We start from the raw sequence: 17,568 nt of genomic DNA, 5'->3' as shown, positions 1-17,568 counted from the left end.
TTTTCCTCAAGACTCTTGAAACTTCACAACAAGCATCTCCAGATAACTTGTGGTATTGTAATTTGTTATCATGCTCCACTGGCAGCATCAGTAGACGATGCAAAGTAATACCTTTAATGTTATGTGCTGCCAGTCCAGTTGGAGCGGTGACAACACAAGACAGCGATGACTCAGTCCTTTTCTGCAAATAACATGAAATTGCTTTAATGAGGAAACTTTTTCCAGTTCCCGCTTCTCCACTCACGTACAGTCGGACAGGCTTCAACGACGTACATGAGCACTCTTTCTTCTCATGACTTAATCCATGATCTATTTGGTTGGTAACTTCGTCATATATTTTCCTCTGCTCAACGTTGAGTTGTCTTTCCAAGTCTTCTAAGTTAACCACATCCTCCTGAGCATGTGCCATGGCTCTTTCCACTTCAATCATTGCAGTGGCAGCTTCATTTTCGATAACTGGTCCTCCTAGTGGATCCTGACTCAATGAAACAGAACTCTGACTGTCCTGAGAACTGTCTCTAGCAATCTCGGCTGCAATCGTTGCTTCCTGCTCGATTTCCGCATTCAACATTTCTAGATATTTGGGAAAAACAGGACATTCTATGGTCTCCTTGGTGGCATTGAAAGAGTCTTCGTAACAGAGGAAATCTCCAAGCAGTTCCTATTCTGCACGCCAAGGCTTGAAAAGTTGCAAAAGTGCTAAATAGAAAAACTCTTTTCTTTCAGGAGATTCGCCACTCAATTTTCGATGGTTTACCAAGTGGCATTTTCTTTGCTTGACCAGACATCCCTCACTTCCAATTACAGCATACACTCCTTTATCAATATCTTCTTTGATGTTCCTCTTGAATATGTAATTTTGTAGAACCTCATACAGACAAACATTCTCGAGGTGACTGCTTCTATTTGGATAATATGTATCCAACATGTTGGTCTTCAAAATATCTGTACTGTTTGGCTCCTTTTCCGCCAAGTACTCAATTTCCCGTACAGGTTTCAGAACTCGATTACGCATTGCAGCAAGACTAAGACTCGCCCAAATGATACTCCTGGATTTGGCATAGAGACTTGCTGAAGACAACCGGTCAGAACATTCGTAAGCTCTGGTTTCTCGGTGCGACAACATCTTCAGACTGAAACTGTACAACTTCTTACTGAGGCTCTTTTCATGGGAAATGTCCTCCCACATATCCTTCAATTCTGTCTTTTCTTTTTTGGTGATGTAAGATGTCACATACCGAGCCACAGCCATACAGTTATCAGCCACAAACTGTATATCCATGTTAGCATTCCACATGGACAAAATCACTGGGTTGTAGTCGTTGATGTACTTGGACTCTTCGTTCCTTTTCAAATTGTAGGTATTTTTGGGTGATTTCTTCATCACATTATGTCGCAGCGAAGACATCAAACTGTTCACTCTTCCTTTAGAAATCACCGGTCGTGGAAAGGCGAAACGGCATTTTGTGTAGAACTTGTCCTTGTTTCTGAATTTACGACGACAGTACTTTCCACAACGATGGCTTTGGAAGCGTAAAACTTGTTCTCTTAGGCTTTTGTCTTCCTTTGCCTTTTGAACAGCACATGTAGAATACTGTTCTATGAAACTCATCACTAAGTCATCCGGATCTGTTCCAAATTTGGGTGCATCTTTGATCCACAGCAGCATATATATATGAGGAGCACCTCTTGCTTGGTACTCCTTTCTCCAGAAGAAATCCAACACCTCTCCAAGAGGTGGATTTTTCTTGTTCATGATGAAAGACATCATACTTCAAATCTATGATTGAAGTACCTGCATACATTCACTGGATCCAAAGAGCACAGTTCTCCGGGTGTCTTGAATTCGATATTTTCAATGTTTCCATTTGCCTCTCGTAGAAATTCAAGTAAGTCTTCCCAGCCATACTCGGCACAGCTGAGAGTGAGGAACCATGTGGGAGTTCCTAAGTTCCTCAGCATACATTTTAAATCACCATGACGACGGTACCAGTACTCATTAGTACCACGCTGACACGCCATGAGATTAATCAGGTGAGAATCCAAAATACTGTCTTGCACATTGACTTTATCCATAAAGTCCCTTGCCGAGATATTTTGCATGTGTACACCACTTTTCAAGATGTGGTTCACTGCATATGACAGTCCAGACAGATCGCTTTCAAACAGTAGATGAAACAAATAGGGAATGCATTGACGAAACCTAGGATCTTCTGCATACAATCATAAAGTCCGGTATTCAGAAGCAGGAATTTGATCAGGTCGCTCATCATATCTTCCTCCTTGACCTGTTGGAAATAGCTGTGGGAAACACCGAGCTTCCAAACTTTCCTCCCAAACACTAATGGGACTTCCTTTGGCTTGTTTCATTTGAAACAACTCAATAGCATTCCCCATGACTTCCTTGGAATGCAAAGGATGAACACTATAATGTTCATATATTTCTTCATTTTTAGAGGCTTCTACTTTCTCAATTTGACCAGCACACAAATCGCTATCCTCTTCTTCACTTACTTCCTCTTCTGCAACATATACATTCTTGTAGTACTTATTGTTTTTCTTCAAATACAATGTTGCCTTTTTGACTTTCCTAACATCCACTAAATCTTGCCAGATTTTCTTACTCTTTGTCTGAACCCCATTAACTAAGATAACCAGAGGTTCCTCTTCCACTTTCTCTACTCCAATTGTATTAATGTTTTTCTTCAAATCTAGAAGCAAATAAACAACTCTTCCCTTTAATCCTCTCTGTAAATCTGATGGAGGCAATTTCCCTGTCTTTGGCTCCATTCGTACAATAGCCTGAAAGGGATGGATACTTTGAATCAAAATAGATTCATAAGGATTTAAATCCTTCAATTGAGAAGGAATCTCAACCAATTCCAGATTATTATGAACCGCTCTAGCAGGCATCCGGTTTTGATTTAATTTGTTACAACAATAAGTACACACACGTTGATCCGATCCCAAATCAAAACAATTTTTTACCATCAAGTATGTTGCAAAATCCTTCCATTCACTATTATTTTCCCTTTCACTTTTCGCATATAAATCCACTAACTTAGTCTGATTCTTATAATAAGTGCGTCGACAACACACACAAGTGAAATTAGGCCTCTCACTTGATTTCACCTGAAACGTGCCAATTTCTTTCTGAAAATTATCTGTACTGGAAACCTGTACACTATCTTCCACATTACCTTCTTCTTCTGGGTCAATTTCAACATTCTCCTCTTTACCTGCAAAGTAACAAAACTCAATTTCTTCACAAATATTCTTCACATCTACTTCAGAACCATGCAAAAGAGCAGTGCATAATTGTTTAAGCATAATTGCTGGACTCTTAGCATAATACAACATTCTAACTAATTTCCTCACTTTATTATGATGCACTGCTAGCATCCTGAAATGATGAAAAACACTCTGGCATACTCTCCTGGAAAGACAAGCCAATGAATGACCATGCAAACCTGTCACTTCTCTCACTCTGCAAGGATCTAATTCTTGCAACAACTTCATTTTCTGTTTTAAAGTTTTCTTATTAAATGTCCGTACAAAATCACAAAGCAAATTGATAGAATCCTGTCGCACACTGCAAATACTACTACACTTCCAGGTATACACTGGTCCCTTAGGACGTCTTCCTAAAACCTCATTACCTAACACCTCTTCTGCCTCTGTTGTCACAAGTTTTTCTTGTTCAACTGGACAACCATCTTTCACCTCATAAACTGCATGCACCAAATCATTATCCTGGAAATAACTCTCCTCATTAAAAAAATGCCTCACAGCTTGAACTATGCATCCATTCTCCTGAAAAAACTTCACAAAAATTACTACGATTAACTGTTCTCTTCCATCTACTATTTGTTTTGAAATCATAAATTGCCTTGTTTAGTTTCATAATTCTATTGATTATCAAAATAAATAACTTTCGCTTAATTTCGAATGCCTGATCAATAATTTTCTCAACTTTTTTTTTCTCTTATAAAAAATCACTTTCTGTTGACCTTTCTTAATATTTTTTAACAAATTGCCAATTATCCTGTTGCGGAACATTCGTCTACGAATGTCCCTAAACTGATTTTTCCTTCTACTACCATGCACAGAGTTATCTCCTGCTCTAGCAGTAACATTTTTGATTGGCCTTTCCTTTCCGTTTAAATTGGCTCTCTTTTTCTGGACTAAAACATATTCTGTAGTAATACTTTTTTTTCTACAAATGTTTCTTAGGAATGATTTCGTTGTCTTACCCGGAGCTTTCTTGGTGACTTGACGAGTTTTTATTGTAGAGGACTGCTGCAAGCATTTAGTAATCTGCTGTCTTTGACGTTTTGTAGCCTTTCGGCTTCTTTCTTTAGATGGCATATTGTACTTTTGAAATGATCTGCAGTTGAATCTGTGGTAAAATATAATAAAAAATGTTACTAACCACTATTACCAAACAGTAAATCAATAACAGTCGTCAAAAAATTAACACACTACTTGTCAATTTTACATACAATAATTTTTAGTGCATTGGCAAATTTAGTACTCACAAATAGTAGCAAAGAAATAGAATGCTTCTACATTTGACCTTTCCTCTTTTATATGTGAATCTGAACTAATTTTTATCAGCATATTTCCCTATTTTATTAAAGACACTTCACACAAGCTGTTTTTGAAGATGTGTTTAATTTTAAATGAAACGGTTAACATGGTTACTTTTCATTTCCAGTAACTTTTAAAAATAACTGTTTATAGTTCCATAGGCTCGAGCAGGTCAGAATTTGAATTTGAATTTGAATTTTAAAATATTTATTGAGCGCGCTTATACCGGAACGGTTTCATGGCGCTGGATAGCTGTGAGTCAGTGGAGGCGAGGGTGGAGGCTAGACTGCTGCAGATCTAGAAAACAGGAAAGTCTTGAGTGATTTGCGAAATTCCTGATAGGAAGATGAAGTCCTAAGTGCGAGAGGGAGTGAATTCCAGAAGGATGGGGCTAGCACCGCAAATCTGGCCCCCCCGGACTTCTGCTTCCTAAAACGGGGAACTGACAGGAGAGCCTGATGGGTGGAACGAAGCTCTCTAGTCGGGAGATAGGGTGAGATGGCTTCACAAAGGAAGGCGGGGGCAGTCCCCGACCTGGCCTGATACGTGATGCAACCCAACTTGAAGAGGGCCCTCTCCCTCACCGGTAACCAATGCAAGGACTGCAACAAAGGGGTCGCATGGTTAAATTTAGGGAGACCATAGATCAGGCGGGCCGCCTGATTTTGTATCAGTTGGAGCCGGCGAATCAGGTAAGCCGGCGCACCGTTGTAGATCACATTACCATAATCAAGGCGCGAGAGCACCATAGCCATAAGGATGAGCTTAAGTGCAGCGGCAGAGAAGAAGCGGGAGACCTTTCGGATTATGCGGAGGGAGAAGAAGCAGGCAGACACCACTGAGTTAATCTGCGTATGAAGAGTGAGCAGGGGGTTAATGAAAATGCCTAAGGTTTTGACCTTGGGAACTGGAAGGGGAGAGGGACCAAGGGAATGGGGCCAGAAGGAAGGAGACCAAGGACTGCAACCACCCCCCGCCAAAACCAGTTCGGTCTTGTCAGGGTTTAATTTGAGGTGGTCAGCTTCCCACCCTATGTCATACAATTCTGACAAATCGGCATCCTCATCATGTTCTTCATCATCCTCAGGATTTAAATCATCCAAGGGATCTACTTCCACTGATGTTTCAATCACAATTTCAATGATAATATCGAGATCAACAGATTGCTCATTATCACTCATGCTTGATGTTGTCGTTATCTTTAAAGAAAGAGAACAACAATGAGATGCTGCAGAGTAAGAGACAAATCTCAGAGACTATAATTGTAAAATTGTTTAACAAGAGTAACATTTTGCAGATATTATTTAACCATGTCCAGCGATGCTGAGGAGGTGAGGCCTATGTCCAATTTTTCAGTGCACAGGACTCATCTCTTCTTAACCTTCGATAAGCCTCACCAACACTGTGTCCCCTGCTAATACTTACATTTAAAGGAGCAGATTTATGTTAACTGGTGCATCCCCAGGGATGCACCAGTTAACTTGCGCCACTGCTCTGCCACCCATGATGTGCCGCATTTACAATGCAGAGCACCATTGAGCAAAAACAGCACAGATGCGTCACGCATCTGTTCCACAAAAACGGCGCATTGCAGGAATCACATCGTAAGCGCGACATATCTACTGCAATGCACAGGGGCAAGCCACACATTGCATGGTGCATCACTCCTTATGCCTGTTTCAAACAGGCGTAAGGATTTGATTCAGCAATGCCATAAATGTGACTCAGTGAAATCTTCTTAATTTTACTGTGTTAGTTTTACAGGGCTTTCATGCAAATGACTGCCCACCCTACAACAAAACGCTCACATGAAATCTGACGCAGGTTTCATATGGCACAGGACTTTACAGCATGACACATCTGCCTAGATGCATCAAGTTGTAAATATGTCGCAACATAGCAAATCTTTTGCACCACCGCTGCGTCACAAAAGTGACGCACAGCGGCGCAAAAGAGGCACACGGCTATCATAAATCTGTCCCTAACATTTTAAATGATTGAATCAGGATGACGATAAGGTGTGGCCTATCCAGAGGTTTGTTTGAGGTGAGGACTACACAGGGTTGCAGATGAAATTTAGGCTTGTTGAAGAGTACAGAGGAGATAATACATGTGCAGGCCTACCAATGAAGTGAATCATGTCCACTGCACTCTTGAACAAAGGTCAGACCTCTTCTGTGTCCGTGAACAGGCCTAAACCTCATCTGCACAATGTGATTCGTAATGTTAGGAAACACAGGTGATGTAATTGAAAAATGTGGAATTTCTTTTCCTCATTTCACAATCACATCACCTGTGTTTCCTTTGCTTAGGTATCTCATTGTGCAGATGGAGTCTAGCATATCAAAGAGTAAGCAGAAGTTGAGCACTGTATGCAACAATTTTGACATTTACAGAAGATTCAGCTTCTCCATGCCCCCTACACAGTCCTAAATGTTTATAGTTTAAACTGACGGTATCTTGTTGGAGATGAAGTGAGGCCTACCTTGCAACATGGTGCATCTTTTGCATCACTGCTGCATCACAAAAGTGACGCAACAGCGGCACACGACCATCATAAATCTGCCCCTAACATTTTAAATGATTGATTCAGGATGACGATAAGGTGTGGACTATCCAGAGGTTTGTTTGAGGTGAGGCCTACTCAGGGTTGCAGATGGAATTTAGGCTTGTTGAAGAGTACAGAGGAGATAATACATGTGCAGGCCTACCAATGAAGTGAATCATGTCCACTGCACTCTTGAACAAAGGTCAGACCTCTTCTGTGTCCGTGGACAGGCCTAAACCTCATCTGCACAATGTGATTCGTAAAGTTAGGAAACACAGGTGATGTAATTGAAAAATGTGGAATTTCTTTTCCTCATTTCACAATCACATCACCTGTGTTTCCTTTGCTTAGGTATCTCATTGTGCAGATGGAGTCTAGCATATCAAAGAGTACGCAGAAGTTGAGCACTGTATACAACAATTTTGACATTTACAGAAGATTCAGCTTCTCCATGCCCCCTACACAGTCCTAAATGTTTACAGTTTAAACTGACAGTATCTTGTTGGAGATGAAGTGAGGCCTATCTTGCAACATGGTGCATCTTTTGCATCACTGCTGCATCACAAAAGTGACGCAACAGCGGCGCAAAAGAGGCGCACGGCCATCATAAATCTGCCCCTAACATTTTAAATGATTGATTCAGGATGACGATAAGGTGTGGACTATCCAGAGGTTTGTTTGATGTGAGGCCTACTCAGGGTTGCAGATGAAATTTAGGCTTGTTGAAGAGTACAGAGGAGATAATACATGTGCAGGCCTACCAATGAAGTGAGTCATGTCCACTTCACTCTTGAACAAAGGCCAGACCTCTTCTATGTCCCTGGACAGGCCTAAACCTCAACTGCACAATGTGATTCATAATATTAGGAAACACAGGTGATGTAATTGAAAAATGTGGAATTTATTTTCCTCATTTCGAATCACATAACCTGTGTTTCCTTTGCTTAGCTATCTCATTGTGCAGATGAAAACTAACATATCAAAGACTACGCAGAAGTTGAGCACTGTATGCAACAATTTTGACATTTACAGAAGATTCAGCTTCTCCATGCCCCCTACACAGTCCTAAATGTTTACAGTTTAAACTGACGGTATCTTGTTGGAGATGAAGTGAGGCCTGTCTTGCAACATGGTGCATCTTTTGCATCACTGCTGCATCACAAAAGTGACGCAACAGCGGCACAAAAGAGGCGCACAGCCATCATAAATCTGCCCCTAACATTTTAAATGATTGATTCAGGATGACGATAAGGTGTGGCCTATCCAGTGGTTTGTTTGAGGTGAGGCCTACTCAGGGTTGCAGATGAAATTTAGGCTTGTTGAAGAGTACAGAGGAGATAATACATGTGCAGGCCTACCAATGAAGTGAGTCATGTCCACTTCACTCTTGAACAAAGGCCAGACCTCTTCTGTGTCCCTGGACAGGCCTAAACCTCAACTGCACAATGTGATTCATAATGTTAGGAAACACAGGTGATGTAATTGAAAAATGTGGAATTTATTTTCCTCATTTCAGAATCACATAACCTGTGTTTCCTTTGCTTAGGTATCTCATTGTGCAGATGGAAACTAACATATCAAAGACTACGCAGAAGTTGAGCACTGTATGCAACAATTTTGACATTTACAGAAGATTCAGCTTCTCCATGCCCCCTACACAGTCCTAAATGTTTACAGTTTAAACTGACGGTATCTTGTTGGAGATGAAGTGAGGCCTGTCTTGCAACATGGTGCATCTTTTGCATCACTGCTGCATCACAAAAGTGACGCAACAGCGGCACAAAAGAGGCGCACGGCCATCATAAATCTGCCCCTAACATTTTAAATGATTGATTCAGGATGACGATAAGGTGTGGCCTATCCAGAGGTTTGTTTGAGGTGAGGCCTACTCAGTGTTGCAGATGAAATTTAGGCTTGTTGAAGAGTACAGAGGAGATAATACATATGCAGGCCTACCAATGAAGTGAATCATGTCCACTGCACTCTTGAACAAAGGTCAGACCTCTTCTGTGTCCGTGGACAGGCCTAAACCTCATCTGCACAATGTGATTCGTAAAGTTAGGAAACACAGGTGATGTAATTGAAAAATGTGGAATTTCTTTTCCTCATTTCACAATCACATCACCTGTGTTTCCTTTGCTTAGGTATCTCATTGTGCAGATGGAGTCTAGCATATCAAAGAGTACGCAGAAGTTGAGCACTGTATACAACAATTTTGACATTTACAGAAGATTCAGCTTCTCCATGCCCCCTACACAGTCCTAAATGTTTACAGTTTAAACTGACGGTATCTTGTTGGAGATGAAGTGAGGCCTGTCTTGCAACATGGTGCATCTTTTGCATCACTGCTGCATCACAAAAGTGACGCAACAGCGGCACAAAAGAGGTGCACGGCCATCATAAATCTGCCCCTAACATTTTAAATGATTGATTCAGGATGACGATAAGGTGTGGCCTATCCAGAGGTTTGTTTGAGGTGAGGCCTACTCAGGGTTGCAGATGAAATTTAGGCTTGTTGAAGAGTACAGAGGAGATAATACATGTGCAGGCCTACCAATGAAGTGAGTCATGTCCACTTCACTCTTGAACAAAGGCCAGACCTCTTCTGTGTCCCTGGACAGGCCTAAACCTCAACTGCACAATGTGATTCATAATGTTAGGAAACACAGATGATGTAATTGAAAAATGTGGAATTTATTTTCCTCATTTCAGAATCACATAACCTGTGTTTCCTTTGCTAAGGTATCTCATTGTGCAGATGGAAACTAACATATCAAAGACTACGCAGAAGTTGAGCACTGTATGCAACAATTTTGACATTTACAGAAGATTCAGCTTCTCCATGCCCCCTACACAGTCCTAAATGTTTACAGTTTAAACTGACGGTATCTTGTTGGAGATGAAGTGAGGCCTGTCTTGCAACATGGTGCATCTTTTGCGTCACTGCTGCATCACAAAAGTGACGCAACAGTGGCACAAAAGAGGCGCACGGCCATCATAAATCTGCCCCTAACATTTTAAATGATTGATTCAGGATGACGATAAGGTGTGGCCTATCCAGAGGTTTGTTTAAGGTGAGGCCTACTCAGTGTTGCAGATGAAATGTAGGCTTGTTGAAGAGTACAGAGGAAATAATACATGTGCAGGCCTACCAATGAAGTGAGTCATGTCCACTACACTCTTGAACAAAGGCCAGACCTCCTCTATCTCCCTGGACAGTCCTAAACCTCATCTGCACAATGTGATTCGTAATGTTAGGAAACACAGGTGATGTAATTGAAAAACGTGCAAATATTTATGCTCAATTCACAATCACATCACCTGTGTTTCCTCAGCTTAGTTATCTCATTGAGCAGATTTAGTCTAGCAAATCCAAGAGTACGCAGAGGATGAGGACTGTATGCAACAGAGCAATGTACATTACTCACCTCCTTTGACACTTACAGAAGCCTCAGTTTAATATTTCTCAGTTCAATATGTATTTAAAGAAGCAGACACCAATATGACCTTCTCATGAATGTGAAAAGGTTTTTTAAAAAAAAAACGATTTTCTGGTCATAATTTAAAAACACAACACAGGTCCTATGTAGAAGCACATCCTATCAGTACTTAAATTAGCCAAGCACACATGGGGGCGTATTTACAAGGACCTTACACCACGGGGAAATAACTTAAATTAAAATGGGGAAAATAACATCAAAGGGACTCAAAGGCCTTTTAAATATGCCCCAAGCAGCCTATGAAACTCTAGCAGTACATATCAAGAAACTTAAATGAATTCAATAAACGTTTTTAAACACATCAAGTAAAGCAGTTATTCAACTACATTCAAGGGGAAGTGACTTAAAATGCCCTAACACACATTAAAGCGTATTTTGAAGGCCCTTGCACCATTTTTCCATCACTTTTAACATGGCTATGTAATTCAAAGAAACATAATCTAAATTTGCCAAGCACACATGGGGGCGTATTTACAAGGACCTTGCACCACGGGGAAATGACTTAAATTAAAATGTGGAAAATAACATCAAAGGGACTCAAAGGCCTTGTAAATATGCCCCAAGCAGCCTATGAAACTCTAGCAGTACATATCACGAAACTTAAATGACTTCAATAAACATTTTTAAACACATCAAGTAAAGCAGTTATTCAACTACATTTAAGGGGAAGTGACTTAAAATGCCCTAACACACATGAAAGCGTATTTTGAAGGCCCTTGCACCATTTTTCCATCACTTTTAACATGGCTATGTAACTCAAAGAAACAAAATCTAAATTTGCCAAGCACACATGGGGGCGTATTTACAAGGACCTTGCACCACGGGGAAATGACTTAAATTAAAATGGGGAAAATAACATCAAAGGGACTCAAAGGCCTTGCAAATATGCCCCAAGCAGCCTATGAAACTTTAGCAGTACATATCAAGAAACGTAAATGACTTCAATAAACGTTTTTAAACACATCAAGTAAAGCAGGTATTCAACTACATTCATGGGGAAGTGACTTAAAATGCCCTAACACACATGAAAGCGTATTTTGAAGGCCCTTAAACCATTTTTGCATCACTTTTAACATGGCTATGTAACTCAAAGAAACAAAATCTAAATTTGCCAAGCACACATGGGGGAGTATTTACAAGGACCTTGCACCACGGGGAAATGTCTTAAATTAAAATGGGAAAAATAACATCAAAGGGACTCAAAGGCCTTGTAAATATGCCCCAAGCAACCTATGAAACAAAGCAACATTTTAAATACACAACTTTCTTCATAATTTTCTCCCTAAAGCATACTATTCTCTATCTAAATTAAATGAATATTTTCTCACCTTAGCAAATACTTTTTCAGTTTCAAAACAGTCTCAGACACACACCAATTTGTCTTCAGCAGAGCAAAGGGTATGCACTCCAGACGCTGCAACCAACAATGGCACAGAAATGCTGTAATTCATCACACATATCCCTCATGTCACCCAATCAAAACTCTTCCCTCACTTTTTTCAAATCAACACCCATCCCCCTTCTGCCCTTTCTGCCTTTTTTACATAGCAACCACCTCCTGAAATACCTCTCATGTTTGCAAGTTCACACAACAATGTTTCAATTGAACTCTGAACTCTCAGTACACCTGCGTATCCAGTGCAATCTTTCATAAAATGATTTTTTCTTGACCATTCAAATTACATCTTTCAAAGAACTCATCCATGCACCCTAACTTTCTGTTTTCAGCAATCAAAATCCACCAATCACTGCTACTGAATCATTAGCACAGAAACTCCACACTTTTTTTCATTACATACTCCTACTGTTCCAACTGCCATTTCATTCCCACACTTCATCTGACTGCAGCAGAACCTCCTCTCACCATGTTTTCTGTCTGGATTGTTGGACATAGTTATATCCACTGGGCTCAAAGGTATGCTGATAACAGAAATTTACACAACCTCAATTTACAAAATGTGGAAATCAACTGGATTGGCCACAGAGGATTAAGATGTCACCAATTGATACCATTGGTGAAAACCTTTTTGCATTTGCCAAAACCTGACCTGTTAATTGTGCACTGTGGAGGAAATGACTTGGGCACTTTGACTGGGGTAGGTCTGGAAATGCTTTTAAAAGACACCTTTGACCAATTGATGGCACTTTTTCCTCAAACTGCCTTGGTATATTCAAATATATGCCAAAGACAGAAATGGAGGTGGTCCAACCAATTTTGTCCACAAATTGAGAAATCGAGGAAGCATGTAAATAAGTCTGTTTCAGCTTACATGAGAGACCATGGAATGGGCTCCATCTACAACAATAACTTGCGTTACTACATGCAAGATATCTACAGAAGAGATGGAATTCACTTCTCAGATGAGGGGAACAGAATTTTCATCCTGAATTTAAGACTGTGCATTGGTACCTACTTGTAGGTACCTAAATCAGCCACAGGACCCAAAAGCTCTTTTCAGAGCTACCCTACATCTGATCACTCACAATTATTATTTTACTCTAACTTTTTTCACTAATTTTCACCAAAGTACGCTCCCGGAGCGCTACCCGGTACGCGCACCGGACGCTAACCGTGCAAAAATTTGAAAGAAAATGTTTTTTTTTCGCACATATGGGCCTCCTCAGCCACCCTCAGAAAACCTAAGGGGTCAGGATACGTCTACCGTGCCCCCTTCTACCCATTCTCAACATTATTTGCCCTCCATCTTGTATCTCAAATCTACCGAAACACAAAATAGAGGACTCCCGTAACGCTGCCGGTTCGCGTACCGGGGCGCGCACCGGGAAGCGCTCGCTCAAAAAAGGTGGGAAAGTAATATACAGAAAAACCACTGGAGACACTTTCACCAAATATAGATTAGCTCATACTACATACCAATCCCTACCATTTTCACAAATTTGGTTGGAATTCCATTTAGCCATTTAGCCTGTAGACCTCTCTAAATACCCTGAGGTAAATTACTTCACAAAACACATCTGAATTGTTGGAATTGACAAACAATTAAAATGTTACTTTCATTTTCTACTTTTTTTTACCTGACATTTGATTGGTTATGTACCTGAATATATATGTAAAGAAAGAGAGAGAAACACAGCCATTTTGACTACTACTTTCTGAAGTACATTGCAAGAGCATTTTCACTGACAACTTAAACTTGTTTTTAAAAGGTAAGATGTTATTTTGTAAATTTGAAAGGAGAACTATGTCATGCACTTTAAATTAATTTGGGAAAACATTTTTAGCTAGTTATATACTGTCCCTCTGTAAGAGTTAGACATTGAGAAAGGCTTGTTTATTAAAATTATGGATTGATTTAGGTTTCTGTGGTATAATTATGAATTTACTTAGGCTTCTTCACAGGCACTTTTTAATAGTACTACTTCACGCCTGAAACCATACAGTGCCCATAGATTACTTCTCTGTTATAAACTCACAAGTACCTGTCTGAACTTAAACCCAACAGTGCCCTATCTCTACTGATATATTTATTTTTTATGCAAATTACAGCAAGAAAATGGAAGGAGAGCAGAATATTTCCTTCAAAATTGTTCTGGAGAACAACACAGAAAAAGATATTAAGGACAATGATGACTCAGATTTCATGGATGAATCACGGGACCATGAATTACTTCAATGTGTAGATGCAGTAGATTCGCTGATTGAAAATGAGGACATTTCCGACAATGTGTTGTTAAATGTTCTGTTAAATTTGGAAAAAGAATCACAAAAATAAATTTATATTTAATAAAAAAAAAACACCAAAAAAAAACAACAAAATGAACAATCAATAAACATACAATATTTAAAAAGTCTATCATTCTTTTTTCCTTATAGTACGCTCCCCAGACCGCTTCCCGGTGCGCGTACCGGGCGCTCCCCACGCAAAAAAAAGAAAAAAAAAAATTTCCCCCCGCGGGGCCCTTTTAAAGCCTCCACATCAAACCTAGGGGGTCAGGGAGGATCTGCTATGCCCCCTTATGGTCATTTACCCCTTTGTTTTGGCCTCCTCTTGTCTCTCGATCCTACCGAGAGACAAGATGGCGGCCGCTCCGGACTGTTTAGAATGTTGACAGCCACCGGAGAGCCAATCAGCTTCGCTTCGCGAAGTTCCGTTACGCGTCAGGTACGCGAACCGGGGCGCTGCCCGGAGCGCGCTTACAGATATATATATTTTTTGGAACGTTAATTTCTCAAAATCCACTGAAGCACATATATTGAGACCTAGCAAAGGCACGTCGGGCTACCAGTCCCTACAATTTTGCCAAGTTTCGTGGAAATCCATTCAGCCATTCGAGCTAAAAGTGAGTCCAACCGCCCTATGGAAAATTGCATGGGAAAAACACGTTTTGGGACCCCCCTTTTTTCTCGGCCCCCGCTTGACGAATCCCCCCCGAATTTTCAGGGGCTGCTCAGAAACACAATGTTCCATTTTCCTGAAAATTTCAGCCAATTCCGTCCTCAAACGCCAAAGTTATTCGACATAGAATTTTCAAAAATCCCATAGAGAAAAAATCCTAACTATATATACCTACTGGCGACCGCCAGTAGGTAATATATATATATATATATATATATATATATATATATATATATATATTACCTACTGGCGGTTGCCAGTAGGTATATATAGTTAGGAGTTTTTTTCCTATGGGATTTTTGAAAATTCTATGTTGAATTCTATGTTGAATAACTATATATATATATATTACCTACTGGCGGTTGCCAGTAGGTATATATAGTTAGGATTTTTTTCCTATGGGATTTTTGAAAATTCTATGTTGAATAACTTTGGCGTTTGAGGACGGAATTGGCTGAAATTTTCAGGAAAATGGAACATTTTGTTTCTGAGCAGCCCCTGAAAATTCGGGGGGGATTCGTCAAGCGGGGGCCGAGAAAAAAGGGGGGTCCCAAAACGTGTTTTTCCAATGCAATTTTCCATAGGGAAAAACACAATGTTCCATTTTCCTGAAAATTTCAGCCAATTCCGTCCTCAAACGCCAAAGTTATTCGACATAGAATTTTCAAAAATCCCATAGAGAAAAAATCCTAACTATATATACCTACTGGCGACCGCCAGTAGGTAATATATATATATATATATATATATATATATATATATATATATTACCTACTGGCGGTTGCCAGTAGGTATATATAGTTAGGATTTTTTTCCTATGGGATTTTTGAAAATTCTATGTTGAATAACTTTGGCGTTTGAGGACGGAATTGGCTGAAATTTTCAGGAAAATGGAACATTTTGTTTCTGAGCAGCCCCTGGAAATTCGGGGGGGATTCGTCAAGCGGGGGCCGATATAATATAATATATATTACCTACTGGCGGTTGCCAGTAGGTATATATAGTTAGGATTTTTTTCCTATGGGATTTTTGAAAATTCTATGTTGAATAACTTTGGCGTTTGAGGACGGAATTGGCTGAAATTTTCAGGAAAATGGCACATTTTGTTTCTGAGCAGCCCCTGAAAAATTGGGGTGTTTCGTCAAGGGGGGGCCGAGAAAAAAGGGGGGTCCCAAAACGCATTTTTCCCATTCATTTTTCCATAGGGCGGTTGGACTCACTTTTAGCTCGAACGGCTGAATGGATTTCCACGAAACTTGGCAAAATTGTAGATATGGTTTGCCCGATGTGCCTTTGCTGGGTTTCAATATATGTGCTCCAGTGGATTTTGAGAAATTAACGTTCAAAAAAATATATATCTGTAAGCGCGGCCCGGTTAGCGCCCCGGTCCGCGTACCTGACGCATAACAGAACTTCGCGAAGCGAAGCTGATTGGCTCTCCGGTGTCTGTCAACATTCTAAACAGTCCGGAGCGGCCGCCATCTTGTCTCTCGGTAGGATCGAGAGACAAGAGGAGGCCAAAACAAAGGGGGAAATGACCATAAGGGGGCATAGTAGATCCTCCCTGACCCCCTAGGTTTGATGTGGAGGCTTTAAAAGGGCCCCGTGGGGCAAAAAAAATAAAAACAAAATTTGCGTGGGGAGCGGCCAGTACGCGCACCGGGAAGCGGTCCGGGGAGCGTACTATGAGGAAAAAAGAATGATAGACTTTTCAAATATTGTATGTTTATTGATTGTTCGTTTTGTTGGGTTTTTTTTTGGTTTTTTTTATTTTTGTGATTGTTTTTCAAAATGTAATAGAACGTCTAACATTTGACTGTCCGAAATGTCGTCATTTTCAGTGAACATAACTTGCAACATTTGAGTGTCTGAAATGTCCTCATTTTGAAGGAGTAAATCTACAGATTGTACACATTGTAGTAGTTCATGGTCCTGTGATTCATCCATGAATTCAATGTCATTTGGTTCAATGTTTTCTTGATTGGTCTCTTCAAGGACAATTTCAAATGACACTTTTTGTTCTCCTTCCATTTTGCCTGAAATTTGCATTAAAAAAAAAATATATATCAGTAGAGATAGGGCACTGTTGGGATTAATTTAACAGTGAATTTATCTTTGGGCAGTGTATGGTATCAGACTGGTAGTAGAAATATAAAAATGTGTATGTGATGAAACCTTAGTAAATTCATAATTATACAAGACAAGCCTAAATCCATCCATAACTATAACAGAGAAGTCTATCTAAATCTATAAATATTACAGAGGGATAGTATATAACTATCAGAAAAAGTTTTCCATATTAACTTAAAGTGCACAATATACTTCAGTTTTCAAAATAACATCTTACCTTTTAAAAACAAGTTTAAGTTGTCAGTGAAAATGCTCTTGCAATGTACTTCAGGAAGTAGTAGTCAAAATGGCTGTGTTTCTCTCTCTTTCTTTATATATATTCAGGTACATAACTAATCAAATGTCAGGTAAAAAAAGTAGAAAATGAAAGTAACATTTAAATTGGTTGCCAATTCCAACACTTCAGATGTGTTTTGTGAAGTAATTTACCTCAGGGTATTTA

This window comes from Lissotriton helveticus, chromosome 8 (assembly GCF_964261635.1).
Source record: "Lissotriton helveticus chromosome 8, aLisHel1.1, whole genome shotgun sequence".
Classification (NCBI taxonomy): Eukaryota; Metazoa; Chordata; class Amphibia; order Caudata; family Salamandridae; genus Lissotriton; species Lissotriton helveticus.
The sequence above is the reverse complement of the archived record's forward strand: the minus strand, read 5'-3'. Positions refer to the sequence as shown.